General features: G+C 50.8%; 1 long non-coding RNA gene across 1 annotated transcript; it reads left to right on the top strand.

Annotated features, from left to right (window-relative positions):
* The first annotated feature begins 308 nt into the window (after positions 1 to 308).
* Positions 309 to 10,369, top strand: LOC128316127 (uncharacterized). Its single transcript, XR_008299713.1, has 4 exons — positions 309 to 353; positions 901 to 956; positions 6,526 to 6,575; positions 8,244 to 10,369. It is a non-coding gene; the product is annotated as an uncharacterized LOC128316127 (long non-coding RNA).
* Positions 10,370 to 17,068: the final 6,699 nt, after the last annotated feature.

Raw genomic sequence — 17,068 nt, 5'->3', positions numbered from 1 at the left:
CCACCTCAGAGGACTTGAGGTGAAATCGGTCATGAGGTACCCCCCACAAGGACAAAATCCCCAACTTTGAAGGAAGAAGGGATGTTTTGGATCCTGTTTTCTGGAAGGAGCAGCCACATGAAGGAGGGTCCTCTGTGAGAATGCACCAAGTAGAGAGGTGTCCACAGTTTGCTTCCTGGTAGGAGATTCCCCCCCTCCCCCCCCCCCCCCCCCGCGTTTTAAGCTTGCAAAGTGTGAACTAAGAACAACTAGGATTTTGGCGCCAAAGAGCCAGGGGTTCCCTTCTCATGACTTCCTGTTTCCACGCAGGTGACTTCCTGTTTCCACCCAGGTGGCTTCCTGTTTCCACCCAGGTGGCTCTCGGTTCCTCCCCTGCTCTGTGAAGGGCAGAGGGGAGACCCTGCCTTCCCTTGGGCTGAGTCTGGGGTGTGGGGGGAAGCCCATCCTTATTGTCTTGACCACGTTGGGGCACTTAGGTTGGATTAATTCCTCCTGTAGAATTGCTCCTGAAATGACCTGGTTAGCGAACGATGACTCAGCCCCAGCCCCCGCGGGGCTTCAGTGAACCACATGTGGATCCTGACAGATTTGTCTCTGTGCCAGATTGTGGGGGAGGCCTTCATTCCACGGAACTTAATTTCTGTGGGGAATTTTTGAATTTTAACTTCTTTATGGTAACTGACTAGTGGGACGGGCTTCAGAGGGGTTTGTCTTGCATGGTTTTGGCATTGGGACAATTTTGGCTGGGCTGTCCCCTGCCTGCTCTGTGAGCTTGCCTGGCTCCAACACTGGGCATCATTGAGATGAGAAGTGAGAAAAGCAGGAGAGAAGATTGGGGTTGTTTGGTTTTGGTGTGGTTTGGAGTTAAGATAAGGGGTGTCCTATTTTGATCCATTTCAGAGGCTTTCTGGGGACATCAGAATTGGACCTTCCGGTGGTTCCAGAAGAATACCAAGGTAAATATGGGGCAGAGGGTGTGGATAAGATGGTGGGAATGGATTCTTTCAAGAGAGGATCTTTCAGAGAGGCCACACCTCTAGTTGACTCCATGACAAAGAGCAGTCAGCATGCCTTGGAAGTGGGTGAATAGTCCTGGTTTCTGGCCCAGCATATAAGGAGCTTGAAGTTGCCACTCTGTCCTAACAACTAAACAGTTGAATAAACTGCAAAGCAGCCGCTCTTAGATCTGTGAGAGAAGTGAGGTCATGGGACAGACTGCTGCCCCTGGTGTCAGGGAGGCTGACAGCTGATACAGAGAACCACCCCTTACTGGACAGGAATCCACCAGCAGAAACCTCTGGGGGAGCCAGTGCTGAGGTAGGAAAACCGGAGCATGGGCGTTGCTGGAGGCTCAGTGTGGACGGGTCTGAGTCAAACTCCAGGGGCACCTGTCCCAGAGGGCCCTCACACTTTTGTGGGTTTTCACCTGCAGGTTCTCACAGGGAATAGCACAGAAAAATCCCCTCCCGTTTCTGGAAGCATCGTGAAGTACCCCAGATGATTCTGTTCTTCTCAACAACGTCTGCCCTCAGGGGGAACCAGTTCCCCAGAGCCTAACCCCCTGGGGCTTTAGCAGAGCCTGACTGACCTGGGGGCAGGGAAATACCCAGCTCCAGCCCACTCTGGCCAGCCCGGCCCACCTAAGGGGGCTCCCAGTCCAGAGGCACAGGCTCGCTAAAAACCCAGGACCTACTCGCGGGACTACAGAACTCTTCTCTCCTGCCCACACCGCACCACATCGCTAGAGTCTGTGTACAGAGGTTCCTTTTACCCAGTGCATTATGTTCTGCCAGCAAGAAAAAGTGGCAAGACATACTAAAAGGCCAAAGAAAACAAAGCCAAACAAAACCACACACACAGTTCGAAGAGATAGAGCAAAGATCAGAACCAGACTCGGGTACGGCAGGGATGTTGGAATTCTCAGGCAGGAAATTTAAAACAATGATGAATATGCTACAGGTTTTCATGGATAAAGCAGACAGTGTGCAGATACAGGTGTGCCGTGGAAGCAGAGATGGAAACCCTGAGAAAGAACCAAAAAGAAATGCGAGAGATCAAACACACTGCAAGAGAAATGAAGGATGCCTTTGATGGGCTCATTTGTAGACTGGACACGACTGAGGAAAGAATCTCGGAGCTTCAGGACATCTCAGTAGAGACCTGCAAACCTGAAGAGCAAAGAGAACAAGGACCGAAAAACATAGAACAGAATATCCCAGGACTGTGGGACAACTACAAAGGTGTGACATAGCATCATGGGCAGGCCAGAAGGAGAGGAGAAAGACAGGCGGGAACAGAAGGAACATTTGACACAATAGTGACTGAGAATTTCCCCCCAGTCAATGTCAGACCCCAAATCACAGATCCAGGAAGCTGAGAGAGTACTAAACAGGGTAATTGCCCACAAAACTGCACTTAGGCATTTTATTTTCAAAATACAGAAAATCAAAGATAAAGAAAATAATCCTGAAAGAAGCCAAAGAAAAAATACATTATGTATAGAGGAACAAAGATGAGATTTACATCCTCAAGTTGAATAAAACATGGGGTTGTAATGTACAGCATAGGGAATACAGTCAATAATTTTGTAACAACCCTGTATGGTGAAAGATGGTAACTAGACTTACTGTGGTGAGTAATTTTGTATATGTATATTGAATCACTATGTTGTATACCTGAAACTAATACAATATTGTATGTCAATTATTCTTTAATTAAAAAATATATCCAGCTTCTCTTCAGAAATCATGCAAGTGAGAACAGAGAGGAGTGAAATATTTAGAGTTTGAGAAAAAAAAAAAACTACTAATAAAATTGATCACTAACTACTACTCAGACTAACCAAGAAAAAAAGAGAGAAGACAAGTTACTAATATCAGAAATGAAAAAGGGGACATCACTACAGATCCCATTGACATTAAAAGAATGACAAAGGAATGGTATTAGCTCTGTGCTCACAACTTTGATAACCTTTATAAACATGGACCTATTTCTCAAAAGACAATATCTGCCAAAACTCACACAAGAAGAAATAGACAATCTGAATTAGCCTATATCTATTAAAGTGATTGACTTAATAATTAATAGCCTTCAAAAACCCAAGTCCAGATAAATTCACTGATGAATTCTACCAGACATTTAAGGAAAAAAATATACCAATTCTCCACATTATCTTTCAGAATATGGAAACAGAAGGACTATTTCCTAACTCATTCTATGAGACTAGCATGACATGAAGGCCAAAACCAGACAAAGATGTTATAAGGAAATTACAGACCAATATCTCACATGAACATAGATATAAAAATCCTCCAAAAAATATTAGCAAATCAAATCCAACAATGTATAAAAAGAATTACAGACCCTAACTAAGTGGGATTTGTCATAGGTATGCAAGGCTGTTTCAACATTTGAAAATCAACTAATGCAATCCATCACACCAACAGGCTAAAGAAGAAAAATCACATGATCATTTCAAAGTTTGCAGAAATATTATTGGATAAAATCCAAAACTCATTCTTTATAAAAACTCTCAGTAAACAAGGAATAGAGAAAGAACTTCCTCAACTTGATAAAGAATGTCTACAAAAAACCTAGAGCCTCATATTTAAAGGTGAAAAGCTAGGAGCTTTCCCACTAAGATCAGAAACAAGGCAAGGATGCCTCTTCTCACCACTCCTTTTCAATATAGTACTGGAAGTCCTGGATGATGCAATAAGACAAGAAAAGGAGATAAAAGGTATATAGATTGGGAAGGAAGAAATAAAGCTGTCTTTGTTCACTGATGACATGGTTGTCTATACAGAATATATAAAAAAATTGACAAAAACTGGAACTAATAAACAATTATAGCAATATTGTAGGATGTAAGATTAATATACAAAAGTCAATTGCTTTCCTATATACCAGCAGTGAATAAGTGGCATTTGAAGATAAAAGCACAATGCTATTTACATTAGCACCTCCCCCAAAATGAAATACTTAAGTTTACAAGTAACAAAATATGTACAAGACCTATATGAGGAAAACTACAGAACTCTGATGAAAGAGATTAAAAAAAAAAGAACTAAATAAATGGAGAGATAGTCCATGTTCATAGATAGGAAGATTCAATATTTTTAAGATGTCAATTCTTCCTAACTTGATATATAGATTCAATGCAGGTTATTGTGTGGGTATTGAAAAACTGATTCTAAAGTTTCTGTGGAGAGGCAAAAGACTCAGAATAGTCAAGACAATATCAAAAGACAACAGAGTTGGAGGACTGACACCATCTGACTTCAAGACTTTCTGTAAAGCTACAGTAATCAAGACAATGTGGTATTGGCAAAAGAATGGACAAATAGATCAGTAGAACAGAATAGAGAGCCCAGAAATAGACCCTCACGAATATAGTCTACTGATCTTTGACAAAGCAGCAAAGTAGATACAACGGAGCAAAGACAGTGTCTTCACCAAATGGTGCTCGACCAATTGACATACACATGAATCTAAACACAGACCTTACAGTCTTCGCAAAATGTAACTCAAAAAGGATCATGAACCTAAATGTAAAATGCAAAACTATAAAACTAGAAGATAGCATAGGAGAAAATCTAGATGATCTCGGGTTTGATGACACTTTGGATATAACATCAAAGGCTTGATCCATGAAAGAAATCACTGACGAGCTGGATTCATTAAAACTAAGAATTTCTGCTCTGTGAAAGACACTGTCAAGAGAATGAAAAGACAAGGCACAATCTGGGGGAATATATTTGCAAAAGACACATCTGATAAAGGATTATCCGAAATATAAAAGAACTCTTAAAACTCAACAATAAAAAAACAAACGATCCAGTTTAAAAATTGGCCCAAGGATCTTAACAGACACCCTATCAGAGAAGATATACAGACGGCAAATAAACGTATGAGAAGCTGCTCCATATCCAATGTCAGCACGGAAATGCAGATTACAAAAACAGGGAGATACCACCGCACGCCCATTAGAATGGCTGAAATCCGGAACGCTGACAACACTGAGTGCTGGTGAGGCTGTGGCGCTGCAGGGACTCCCATCCATCACTGGTGGGAATGAGGAACCATGCAGTCACTCTGGAAGGCACTGGGGTGGCTTCTTACAAAACTAAACATACTCTCACGTATGATACAGCCTTTGCACTCCTGGGCGTTTACCCAAAGGAGTTGAAAACTCACATCCGCACAAAATCTGCACCAGATTTTTATAATAGCTTTATTCATAATTGCTCAAACTTAGAAGCAACCGAGATCTCCTTCCGTAAGTGACTGGATAAATAAACTGTGGTCCAACTAGACAAGGGAATGTTACTGAGTGCTAAAAGGAAGTGAGCTATCAAACCACGCAAAGACGTAAAGGAATCTTAAATGCATATTTCCAAGTGAAAAAAAGATCTGAAAAGGCTGTATCCTGCATTAGTCCGACTGTGTGGCATTCTGGAAAAGGGAAAAAGAGTATGAAGACAGTAAAAAGATCAGTAGTTGTCATGGGATGGTGGGGGAGGAAAGGGGTGAATTGGCAGGGGACAGGGGATTTTTAAGGCGGTGCCACTACTCTGTATGATACTATACTGATGGATACATGTCATTGTACATGCGTCCAAACCCCAGACTGCACGAAAGCAAGAGCAAACTGTGGGCTCTGGGTGATGTCAGTGTAGATTCATTAATGGTAACAAACGTCCCACTCTGGTGGGAATGCTGATAATAGGGGAGGCTGTGCACGTGGGGAGACCGGGGCTATCTGGAAAATTTCTGTAACTTTTGCTCAATTTTGCTGTGAATCTAAAACTGCTGTAAAAAACAGTCTAAAAGTTGGGGCGCCTGGGTGGCTCAGTCGGTTAAGCGTCTGACTCTTGATTTCCGCTTGCTCACGATCCCAGGGTCGTGGCTCAAGCCCCGCGTGTTGGGTTCTGTGCTGAGTGTGGAACCTGCCTGGGATCCTCTCTCTCCCACTCTCTCTCTGCCCCTCCCACCTGCCCCGGCTCACGCTCTCTCTCTCTTAAAAAAAAAAAAAAGTCCAAAAATCAACCTGACAAAAGTTGGGAAGATGCCATCCCCTCCCCCATCTCGGCTCTCTCTTGAAGGGGTCACGTCTGGCCTCCATGAGGCAGGTGGACAAGGGAACCCAGCGAATGCCCCTAAGTGTCCTTGTTCCCTCAGTTCCACGCGGTGGCCGCCCCCAGATCCTAGGCCAGCACATGCTTGGCCTGAGCAGCGCCCTTCTGCTCAGCCTCCCTGGAAGGCCCTGCAGACACTGGCCACCAGGGACCGATAGCTCTCCTTGTCCTGTTTGCCCTTGGCCCAAGGACATCCTCCCGGGAAGGCCCAGCATGGTTGAGGGGGCAGGACCCCGGCACTGTGGGGTCCCCCGGCCACATAGTATCAAATGCCACCCCATGTGTCTCGAACTCCTGATAACATTGTCTGGCCAAAACAAACAAAAAAACCCCAAAACACAAAATTAACAAATACAAATGTAAAAACCACACTCTTCTCATTTTACAGGAGGAACCTGAGGCTGAGAGAGGAGTCACAGCGGGGTCAAGAGGTAGAAGGTAGGACTCGGGTTGGGGGCGGGGTGGGGTGCCCGACCTGTGTGGCCCCTGACTGGTGTCCTGGGGGGGGACGGAGACCTAGCCTCCCACACTGAGCTGCCCACCAGCATCTGGGTAACAAGAGGAAGCGTTCGCTGACCTCTCCGTGGCTTTGCCCCCAAATGTGGGTGCTGGCGCCCGGGGTGGGGGGACGGCGGCCCAGGGCCCCCTTCCCAGGCTGCCGGCCGGGGTGCTGAAGCAGCAGACACCAGAGCAGACGGGGACCCGTGTGTGGTGTGTGACAGCGGAGCAGCTGTCAGCCTGCCTTGGTGGCGGGAGAGGACCCGATCGGAGGTGGCTGAGGCCCCAGGTGTGCGGCTTCCCGCAGAGCCTGCCCCCGGCGCCCTGGCTAAGCCCACCCAGCCTCCTTGGCTGTCTCCTCCTGACCCCTCTGGTCTTAAGACCTTTTCGAAGGGCACATCTCACCGCCTGAGCCTCCAGGCAGCGTGTGCTAACGGGAAAATGATGAGCTCCGGATAAAAAGCCCTACCTGCCGCGTCCACCCGTCTCCCTGACGTAAATCTGCCAGTGTGGCCAGTTTCAGGGGACGGACCTGAGGTCCCTGAGGATGGGGCAGGGAAGGCACACGGCAGGACACCGTTGCTTAGTATTTCCGCCTACAGATGAGCAGAGACCGTAGGGAGTGGCGGTGAAATATGAAGGAGGTGATAACTGTTGAGTATTTATTAGGTCTTTTTTTAATATAGTTTAACTGTAAGTTTGCGTAACTGTTAAGTTTTCATAATGGCTGTGTTACCAACTAGCCTGTGAAATTCCTGGAAACGTAAGAGCTCTTGGGACGGGGGCAGCACACGACCACAGGGCACTCCCGGACTCCTCCTCCTTCCCGGGGGGCTCACCCTCCTGGGCACTGACCATGCCCCACGCCAGCTCCCCAGAACCATGCACAGGTCGCCAAAATGACCTTTGCTGCTGCTGCCCGGTGTCTGAGACGGCCTGCCCCCCCCCCCCCCCCCATTCCCAGTCCAGGAGCCCATAAGCACCAGCCAGGAGGAGGGAGGAGGGTGGAGGGAGGAGGGTGGAGGGAGGAGGCAAGAGGGGGGAGGGAGTCAGGGGAGCACAGTGGTCCTACCTTTGTTGCACGAAGCTCGCCCCCTAGCATTTCAAGCGACAGCTTGGCATCCTAGGGACAGAATTTGCTAGAGCATGAACTTGAACCCTCGAGAAATCATAGAGGGCAAATGGGAAGCAGCAGCGGGTGCAGAGTGCAGACTGGGGACGCAAGGCCTGGGTTTGGTCCCGCTCCCATGAGTCCCTGCCCGGTGACCTCAGGCAGCTTTCTCAGGTTCTCTCAGTCTTGGATGCTTCATCTGTAAAATGGCCACAACTAACACCTCGTAGGGTGTTTGCGAGGCCTGAGTCAATAGAGAAACACACTCGCACTAGTGTCCGGCACGTGCGGAAAGACAGTGTAAGTCTGTGCGTCCTCTCCCGCGCCGCAGCGTAGGTAACGCACATTGTTCCGCGAGCGAAAAGCAAAAATGGTCGTGGCCCGCCCTCTGGTGGTGAAGGTCTGGAATTACACCCGAGATTGCGCGCAGGTGGGTAATTTTGCGCCCGCGGCCTTGGCGCCTCTGCCGCCCACGTGCCCCTCTTGCCCCATTTCAGCCCCTTGACCCCTGGAAGCGGCAGCCTCCTCATGGAAGAAGAGGGTTTGGCTGGAACGGCGTCTTCTCTCCCACCGAGTCCTGGACTTTTCAGAACCAGCTCCTGCACCTGATGCCTTGGGATCCTCACGGGGCTGATGAACAAAGCTGGTCTTTGCAGCAGCTGGGATGGGACAGCAGGTGGGTAACGGGCCTGCTGTGAGGGTCCTGCACGCGCCCCCGTGTGTGTGTGTGTGTGGGGGGGGGGAGCAAGCCCAGCCCTCATGCCTCTGGGTGACTGACGGGCTCAGACTCTCTCTGCGGTTCCCTACACAGTGTCCCTGTCCTGGGCACCAGTGCTCCTGAGAGCCAGGCGGTGCTCTGGGTGCCCGGAAGAGAGCAGGGGCTTAGGTTCTGGTCGGGGGAGACAGGCGGTGCCGTGGGCACCTGCCGAGCGCTGACCTAGGGCGTCCGGCTGCACAGGGACGTATCTGGGTCTCTGCTGAGCGCTGGGCCTTCCGTGGGGGCCCCAGGTGGGGACGTGCGGAGGTCCCGAGCCCTTCTGCGGCGTTTCCGCGCCCACCAGACCTGTGACAGGCCTGTGCTATCCTCGCCACATTCCCGGCGGCCGCGTGTGCCTGTGGAGCAACGGCCGGTATTTCCCAGCCCTGCCCAGTGCTTTCCGGCGGGTGTCTCCTTCACAACTTACTGTCTGAGGCAAGTAGCCTCCATCCTGCAGAGGAGGAGGTGGCCAGAGAGGTCAAGTGCACGGGCCGGGGTCGGGCTTTGACCGCGGGGCCAGCAGTCCGTGCTGGGGAGGCCACGGCCGCCTCCTGTGCTGCGAAGCTCCGGGAACCGCGTTAGGGCACCGCCTGTCCCCGGGGGGCAGTTTCTGCCGTGACAGCACGGAGATCTGTCAAGTGGAAGGTAACTGAGGACGGACAGAACCAAACCCTGCCTCTCGCTTCTAACCTGATGCTGTCGTACCCCCGGGGCGGGTAGCAGGAGGAGTGTCTTATCGGGGCTATTTGCAGTGCGGTCACTTTTGTGGCCGTGCGAGGCTCTCCCCACGCCCTGCGCCGCTGGCCGGGGGAGGGGCCGGACTGCTCTCGAAGCCGCCATCCCTCTGGGGCTGGAGGCTGAGCGTGGTTCCTCTTGCGCCATCGCTCGCCTCCGCCTGCACGCCACGTTGTCCCCAAAGCGTCGGCAGGGGGCTGTCTGCAGCATCACGGAGGAAGCGTTGGCCTGGCGTGTGGTAGGCAGCCACCCGATGCAGCAACGCAGCCGCCCCTCGTGGGGCTTTGCAGGTGCTGCGGCTTTTGCCGCTCGAAGGGTCGTGATGACCCCACACCGAGCAAGTCCATCGGCACCAATGTCCCAACCCCGTTGGCTCGCTTCGTGTCTCTGTGTCGCGTTGGGCCGATTCCCCCAATATTTCAAACGTTCTCACGATTGTTTCATCCGTTGCGGCGACCTGTGGCCGGCGCCCTTCGAGGTTACCGTTGTGATTGGTTCGGGCCCCCGCGAACCCCACCCGGGTGAGAGACGGTGGCCTTGATAAACGTCGTGTGCGCTCCGACGGCTCCTCGCACTGGCCGTTCTTTCCAAGGAACATGAAGCCCGGACGGCAGCGCGTCTGTTCACAACACGGTTTACTGAATAGCTGAAGCCCGCTGTGCTGCTCAGAAAAAGAAAGATTTCTTCCAACACGTTACTGCCCGTGGACAAAGCACCCGGGCGCCCGAGAGCTCTGATGGAGACGGACAAAGAGAGCAACGTTGCGTCCATCGCTGATAGCACAGCATCCGTCCCGCAGCCCATGGATCGAGGAGGCGCTTTGACTTTCGAGTCTTGTTACTTAAGAAATGCATGTCCGGGCCTGGGTGGCTCGGTCCGTTAAGTGTCCGACTTCGGCTCAGGTCATGATCTTGCAGTCCGTGGGTTCGAGCCCCGCATCGGGCTCTGGGCTGACAGCTCGGAGCCTGGAGCCTGCCTCGGATTCTGTGTCTCCCTCTCTTTGTGCCCCTCCCCCACTCATGCTCTCTCCCTCTCTCTCTCTCAAAAATAAACATTCAAAAAATTTTTTTAAAAAAGGGTCTGAAAATGTAAACAAAGGACTGACTGTGTCAGGGGAGAAATTGCAGACTCCAGCGCTGTGTTTGTGCTCGTGTGTGTGTGTGTGTGGGGGGGGGGGTGTCCTTGTGGGGCTGAGTTCTCCTGCACGAGCTGCAGCCACCCAGGTCACTCTTGGATGGTCCCCCTTAAACCTTGGGCGGCCGGGGGCACCTGGCAGAGGCCACACTGTGAGCTTGTGGCCCTCAGAGGGCCCCAGAGTCTCTGCACTGCCCAGGAAGCTGTGAGCTCACCACCGCCCCAAGGGTCCATGCTGGTTCCCCAGAGGGACCGGACAGGAGGTGGGATGGACTGTGGCCCAGGGCAGGGCTCTGGGCTGCAGATTGCAGGCTGACAAGCCGGTGCCCCTATCCTGGGGGCAGTGGGAGCCACTGAAGGTTTCAGAGCAGGGGAGGGTGTCGGGAGGGCGCTTCCTCCAGCAGCCCGGAGCACAACAGCCGGGAATGGGAAGAGGGCAGGGGCCAGGGACCCACCAGGAGGCAGGACTCTTGGGGCCTGAATTGGGCAGGGGCAGCCGAGGGGAGAAGGGTGCGAGCAGGGCCGGGCCAGGCACAGTCCTCCACCCCAGTGGGTCCCCGGCCCCTGCATGCCCAGGCAGGTCGGGACGGGCCTCCGGCTGTCTCAGCCTGAAGTGTTGGGGCCCCCTCAATTCAGCGCAGTAGGTCAGGGATGGGAGCTGCCCGACCTGGGCCAGTGGCGGAGCCCCGGGCCGGATGAGCGTGGTGCCCGACACCCCAGCAGAGGCCAAGGAGCTGAGCGGGGGCGGGAGGGAGGCTCGGCTGCTCCCCCAGCTGCCCGTCCGGGCAAAGAACGCCGTTCGTGGTAAAATCGTGGCGGAACGTCTCGGACCGCTCAGGCAGATGTCCCGAGGCATCGCCCTCAAATGCGGATTCCGACTTGAGCTCCACTGTGGTGAAGTGTCTGGAAGGCCCCGTTATCAGGCCGGTGCCCGGGAACTGGGGGGTGTGTCTGGGGGGCTGGAGACGGGCCAGGTCTCGGGGTACATCAGGGTTGCCTGGCAGCTCGTGGCTCAGGCTGCCTCCCCACCGACATGTCCCTCAGCTGTCCCTCACCTTGTTCCTGGCCGCGGGCCTCTCTCACCTCCGCCTCCTCTATGCACCTCCCACGTAGGTGCCGGGGTTACGGGGCAACCAGGACTGACAACGTCCCGCCTTTTGGAGTTTGTGTTTCAGTGCGGTTTGCGACTATTCCTGCCATGACAAAACCCAACTTAAACGGACTTAAACCACCAAAGGGTTCTGCTGGCTCAGGCATCCACTGCAGGTGTGGCTCGATCTACCCCTGGGGTGTCCGGACCCCGCTTTCTTCCTCTCCCGCCGGCTCTCTCGGGCGGCGGCTTCTGCGGCTCCTTCACAGACGCCAGAAGCTCTTTCCCCAGGCGCTGTGGGGTCCACCCTCTGGAGGAGCTGAGGCTTTATTTCCCAGGCCACAGGGGAGACTCGTTAGCAAGAGAGCGAGGTCCACGAGATTTCAAGCCTGGAGCCAACTCTGGAGGCTGATGTGGATGTACACGGTGGGTCTGCCTGGGGGAAGGAGGGCTGGGGGGAGAGGCTGTTCCCAGGGGAGCAGGGCTGGAGCTGTGCGGGGGGAAGCGGCAAAGGTGGAGGGGGCGACCCTAGGCGGGGCTCCTGGGGCTCCCATTTCCCTGGTCACAGCCCCCAGATCTTCCCTGTGATTGCCTTCACCGCCTCCGTGTGTGGGCTCCATCCATCCTTCCTGGCTTCTGGGTCCCTGGCTCATCAACAGCGGGGTGGGAAGAGCTCTATTTTTAAAAATAAAAGAAACATGAGTTAACATGAGTTCTATCTACCCTTGCCACAAATTTACTTTTTAAGTTTTTAACTTATTTTAACAAATATTTTCTATATGTTTATTTTTCAGAGACAGCGAGCGAGCGAGAGAGAGAGAGAGAGCGAGAGCAAACTGGGGAGGGGCAGAGAGAGAGGGAGACAGAGGGTCTGAAGCAGGCTCCATGCTGTCCGTGCAGAGCCCGAGTCGGGGCTCGAACTCATGAACCGGGAGCTCATGACCCGAGCCAAAGTCAGGCACTTAACCGACTGAGCCACCCAAGTGTCCCTATTTATTTTTTATTTGAGGAGAGGGGGGAGGGAGGGAATCTTAAGCACATTCCACCGTCAGTGCTCAGTGAGGAGCCCAACTCAAACCTGGAATCATGACCTGAGTTGAAATTAAAAGTCGGATGCTCAACTGAGCCACCTAGGTGCCCCTTACAACAAAATTGTAAATGCACAGTACAATATTGTCAGCTGCAGGAACAACGTGGGATGGCAGATCTCTAGGACTTCTTCTTGTATAACTAAAACTTTACCTGTTGAACAGCACCTCCCTATTTCTGTCTCCCTCCCCCCAGTCCCTGGTAACCACCGTTCTAAGCTGTTTCCTTGAGTTCGACTACTTTAGATCCTCATCTAAGTGGAGTCATGAGTATTTGTACTGTGTCTGGCTTATTTCACCGAGCCTAATGTCTTCCAGGCTCACCCATGTTGTCACAAATGAGAAGATCTTCTTTTTTAAGGCTACATAATATTCCAAAGTAGGTGTATCACACGTTTTCTTTATCCATTCATTTGTCCATGAACATTTCAGGTTTTGCCATTTCTTGGCTGTTGTGGATAATATTGCGATGAACGTGGGAGTGTAGATACCTCCGATTTCAATTCTTCTAGATAGATGCCTGGAAATGGGATTGCTGGATCATATGGTAGTTCGATTTTCAATTTTTTGAGGCCACGCTCTGCCATTTCCCATAGTAGCTACACCATTTTACATTCTCAACAGTGTACAAGGGTTCCAGTTTTTCCACATCCTTGCCAACACTTTTCCTTCTTCCCCTTCCCCTCCTCCTCCTCCCTCTTCCTCCTCTTCCTCCTTCATAATAACCATCCTAAAAGGTGTGAAGTGATATTGTAGTTTTGATTTGTGCTTCCCTGATGATTATTGATGTGGAGCATCTTCTCATGTACCTGTTGGCCATCTGTATATTTTCTTTGGAAAAATATCTATTCAAATCCTTTGCCCACTTTTTAATCAGGTTGTTTGATTTTTTTTGCTACTGAGTTGTAGGAGTTCTCCATACATTTTGAATATTAGCTCCTTATCAGAGATACAGTTTGCAAATATCTTCCATGGGTTACCTTTTCACTCTGTTGATCGTTCCCTTGTCTGGTCACAAGCTTTTCAAATTTTTTTTTTCAACGTTTATTTATTTTTGGGACGGAGAGAGACAGAGCATGAACGGGGGAGGGGCAGAGAGAGAGGGAGACACAGAATTGGAAACAGGCTCCGGGCTCCAAGCCATCAGCCCAGAGCCCGACGCGGGGCTCGAACTCACGGACCGCGAGATCGTGACCTGGTTGAAGTCGGACGCTTAACCGACTGCGCCACCCAGGCGCCCCTTTGATGTTATTTTAAATGGGATTATTTCCTTAATTTACTTTTTGGATGGTTCATTGTTAGTCTATAGAAACACATCTGATTTTTGTGTGTGAATTTTTGTATTCTTCAACTCTACTGAATTTGTAGATTAGTTCTCCCAACACTCTGTGTGTGTGTGGTGGGTCATTAGTGTTTTTTGCACATAACATCATGTCACCTGCAAACAGATAATCTGACTTTTTCCTTTCTGATTTGCATGCTTTTATGTCTTTTCCTTGCCCGGTTGCTCTGGTGAGGACTTCCAGTACTGTGTTGAATAGGACTGGTGAGATCTTAGAACCTCTTCTGTTTGTTTTTTCCCTCCACTCTTTTCTTTCCTCGTGCTTTGTTCTGTTTTTTTTTTTTAACGTTTTTTTTTAAATTTATTTATTTTTGAGACAGAGAGAGACAGAGCATGAACAGGGGAGGGTCAGAGAGAGAGGGAGACACAGAATCCGAAACAGGCTCCAGGCTCTGAGCTGTCAGCACAGAGCCCGATGCGGGGCTCGAACTCACGGACCGTAAGATCATGACCTGAGCCGAAGTCGGACGCTTAAACCGACCAAGCCACCCAGGCGCCCCTCTGTTTTTTTTTTTTTAAGAATGTTTATTTATTTATTTTGAGAGAGGGAGCTCAAGCAGGGGAGAGGCAGAGAGAGGGGGGAGAGAGAGGATCCCAAGAAGGCTCCGTGCTGTCAGTTCAGATCCAGACGTGGGGCTTGATCTCATGAGCCGTGAGATCATGACCTGAGCTGAAGCCAAGAGTCGCATGCTTAACCGACTGAGCCACCCAAGTGCCCCCTTTGTGCTTTATTCTGGATATTCTCTTCCAGATGACAAAATTTGCTAGTGCACCCACCAAATATGTTTACAATTTCGGTTATTTTATTATTATGTAGTTAATGAAATTTTTGTTTATTTATTTGGGTCATAGCCGGGGTTCCCTGTTGATATGAATTGAATCACGTCTCCCCAAGTAACCTCCCGGTACCTCAGAATGAGACCCTATTTCGAAATAGGGTCTTTACAGGTGTAATGAAGTTAAAATGAGGTCATTATGGTGAGTTCTAATCCAGTATGACCGGGCCCTTATCAAAAGGGAATTTGGACCCAGAGACTGACAGCTACAGGGACACAATGAGAGGAGGCCCAGGAGATACCACCATGTGGGGAGGGGTCAGAGGTTGGAGGATGGCTGTCACAAGCCTGGAATGCCTGGGGTCACCAGAAGCTGGAAGAAGCAAGGAAAGCTTCTCCCCTGGAGCCTTTGAAGACACCACAGCCCGGCTGACTCCTTGATTTTGGACTCCCGGCTCCAGAAGCCTGAGACAAGACATTGCTGTCATTTTCAGTCACCCATTTTCAGTACGTTGTTACGGCAGCCACGGGACACTCACGCACCTGGGAAGGAAGAGGTGAGGCAAAGGTTCTGGGCTACCATCGTCTTAGAGAGAGAGAGAGAGAGAGAGAGAGAGAGAGATCAGGCAGTCAGGAGTGACACAGGGCATGGTGGGTACAGGCTCGGGGAAGAGTCGGCTGCTTATTCCATCTCAGCCTCATCTTGCAAGAGGCTGAGTATCAGCACGTTCCGTCCAGGAGGAGGGAGGAGTGAGGAATAGTTTACTTACAAGCCAGTGCCCAAGCCCCGTTCATCAATGGTTCATGCCACGGAGTATTAACTCCCCTACTTTCGCACAGACGTGAGTGCTGGGCGAGTCCTGGAGCTTTTCATGCTGCCGTGGAAACCAGGACAACCTGCGTTGGACCCCAGTGGCACCGAGGGCGGGCCTGACGTGCAAGGCTGCTGAGGTGCACTTGCCTGGAGTCGGGGTGGGGGGGGGCCCACCTAGAACCAGTTACCACGGTGACGGCTGACGCAGAACAAACGGCCAAGCGCTCTGGGACAGGTGCGGCCGAAAGAGCCTGCACGGACCTTAAGAGGCACGTGATACGAGTCTATCTCTTTCTTCCTTTTTACACTTTTCGAATCTCTGCCAAAATTCTCAGCCTTGCCTTTTATCTACTTAAACAATCAACACGTACTTATTTTGAGATGTGTCTGATAGTCGATGAGAATGTCAATATCTGGATGCCCGTGGGGTTGTTACTGTTTTCCCTTGTACTTCTCCACCTTGTCTTGTCCCCTTGTAGGGTCGCTGTGGGACGGAACGTGTATTTGTCACATTAGAGAAACACTTCGAGATGCTGGAGGGTCTTCCTGCCTGTGGTTGAGGCTTGCTTCCGCCAGGCACCAGGGGGCACCAAAACCCTATGGTTGCCTTCATCCAGTTTTAGAGTCGAGAGATGATTCAAGGGGGAATTCTACTTCCCCACCCCCCAAAGGCTGGAATGCTTCTGCCCACCCCTCACCTCCCACCAAGCTAGTGGTCTCCATCCAAAGCAAAGGGGGTGGTCTCATCTCTTTCCCTTAGGCTGACAGCTGATTTTCAATTTATTTTTTTATTTTTGAGAGGGAGAGTGAGACAGAGCACGAGCGGGGAGGGCCAGAGACAGGGAGACAGAATCGGAAGCAGGCTCCAGGCTCCGAGCTGTCAGCACAGGGCCCGACGCCGGGCTCGAACTCACAAGCCGTGAGATCGTGACCTGAGTCGAAGCTGGATGTGCAACCCACTGAGCCACCCAGGCCCCCTGAGAATCTGATTTTCAAAATAAATAAAGGAACCCGGGGCATCCGAATGGTATCTTTAAAGGGCCACAAGTCAGATAGCTGTTGAAGTAAGATTTTGTATGCAAAGAAAATACCCTTCAAGACCGAAGGGTAAATAAAGACATTTTCAGACAGAAAAGCAGAGAGCCTTTGGCGTAAGAAGAACAACACGAAAGAAAATACTAAGAGGTGTTCTTCGGGCAAAAGGATGGTCTCGGGAAGAAGAGAGATGCAGGAAGGCATAAAGAACAGCCAAACAGTAGATATATCAGTGCATCTTAGCGGATGCTGATAGTGGGTGGCAGCAATAACATCATGTTGGGTTAAACGCACGATAGGATGGAAATGTGCGGTGGCGTCCGTCTGTAATTTGGGGGGTGGGTAGAGTTGAAACGTTCTGAGATTTTTGCATTCTTCATAAAGGCATCATTTGATGTTAGACGTTGATGAGTTCAGGAAGCGTGTTGTAATCTCTGGAGTAACTACTAAAAGAATAATAAAAGCCTGTATAACTTCTCAGCTCATAGAGAAAAAAATGGACTAATAAAAAGTAATTCATTCAAAAGCTGATTGTCAAGAGAGCGAAAGGA

Source organism: Acinonyx jubatus, chromosome B3 (genome assembly GCF_027475565.1).
Source record: "Acinonyx jubatus isolate Ajub_Pintada_27869175 chromosome B3, VMU_Ajub_asm_v1.0, whole genome shotgun sequence".
In the NCBI taxonomy this organism is placed as follows: Eukaryota; Metazoa; Chordata; class Mammalia; order Carnivora; family Felidae; genus Acinonyx; species Acinonyx jubatus.
This window is presented reverse-complemented; position numbering and strand designations above follow the sequence as displayed.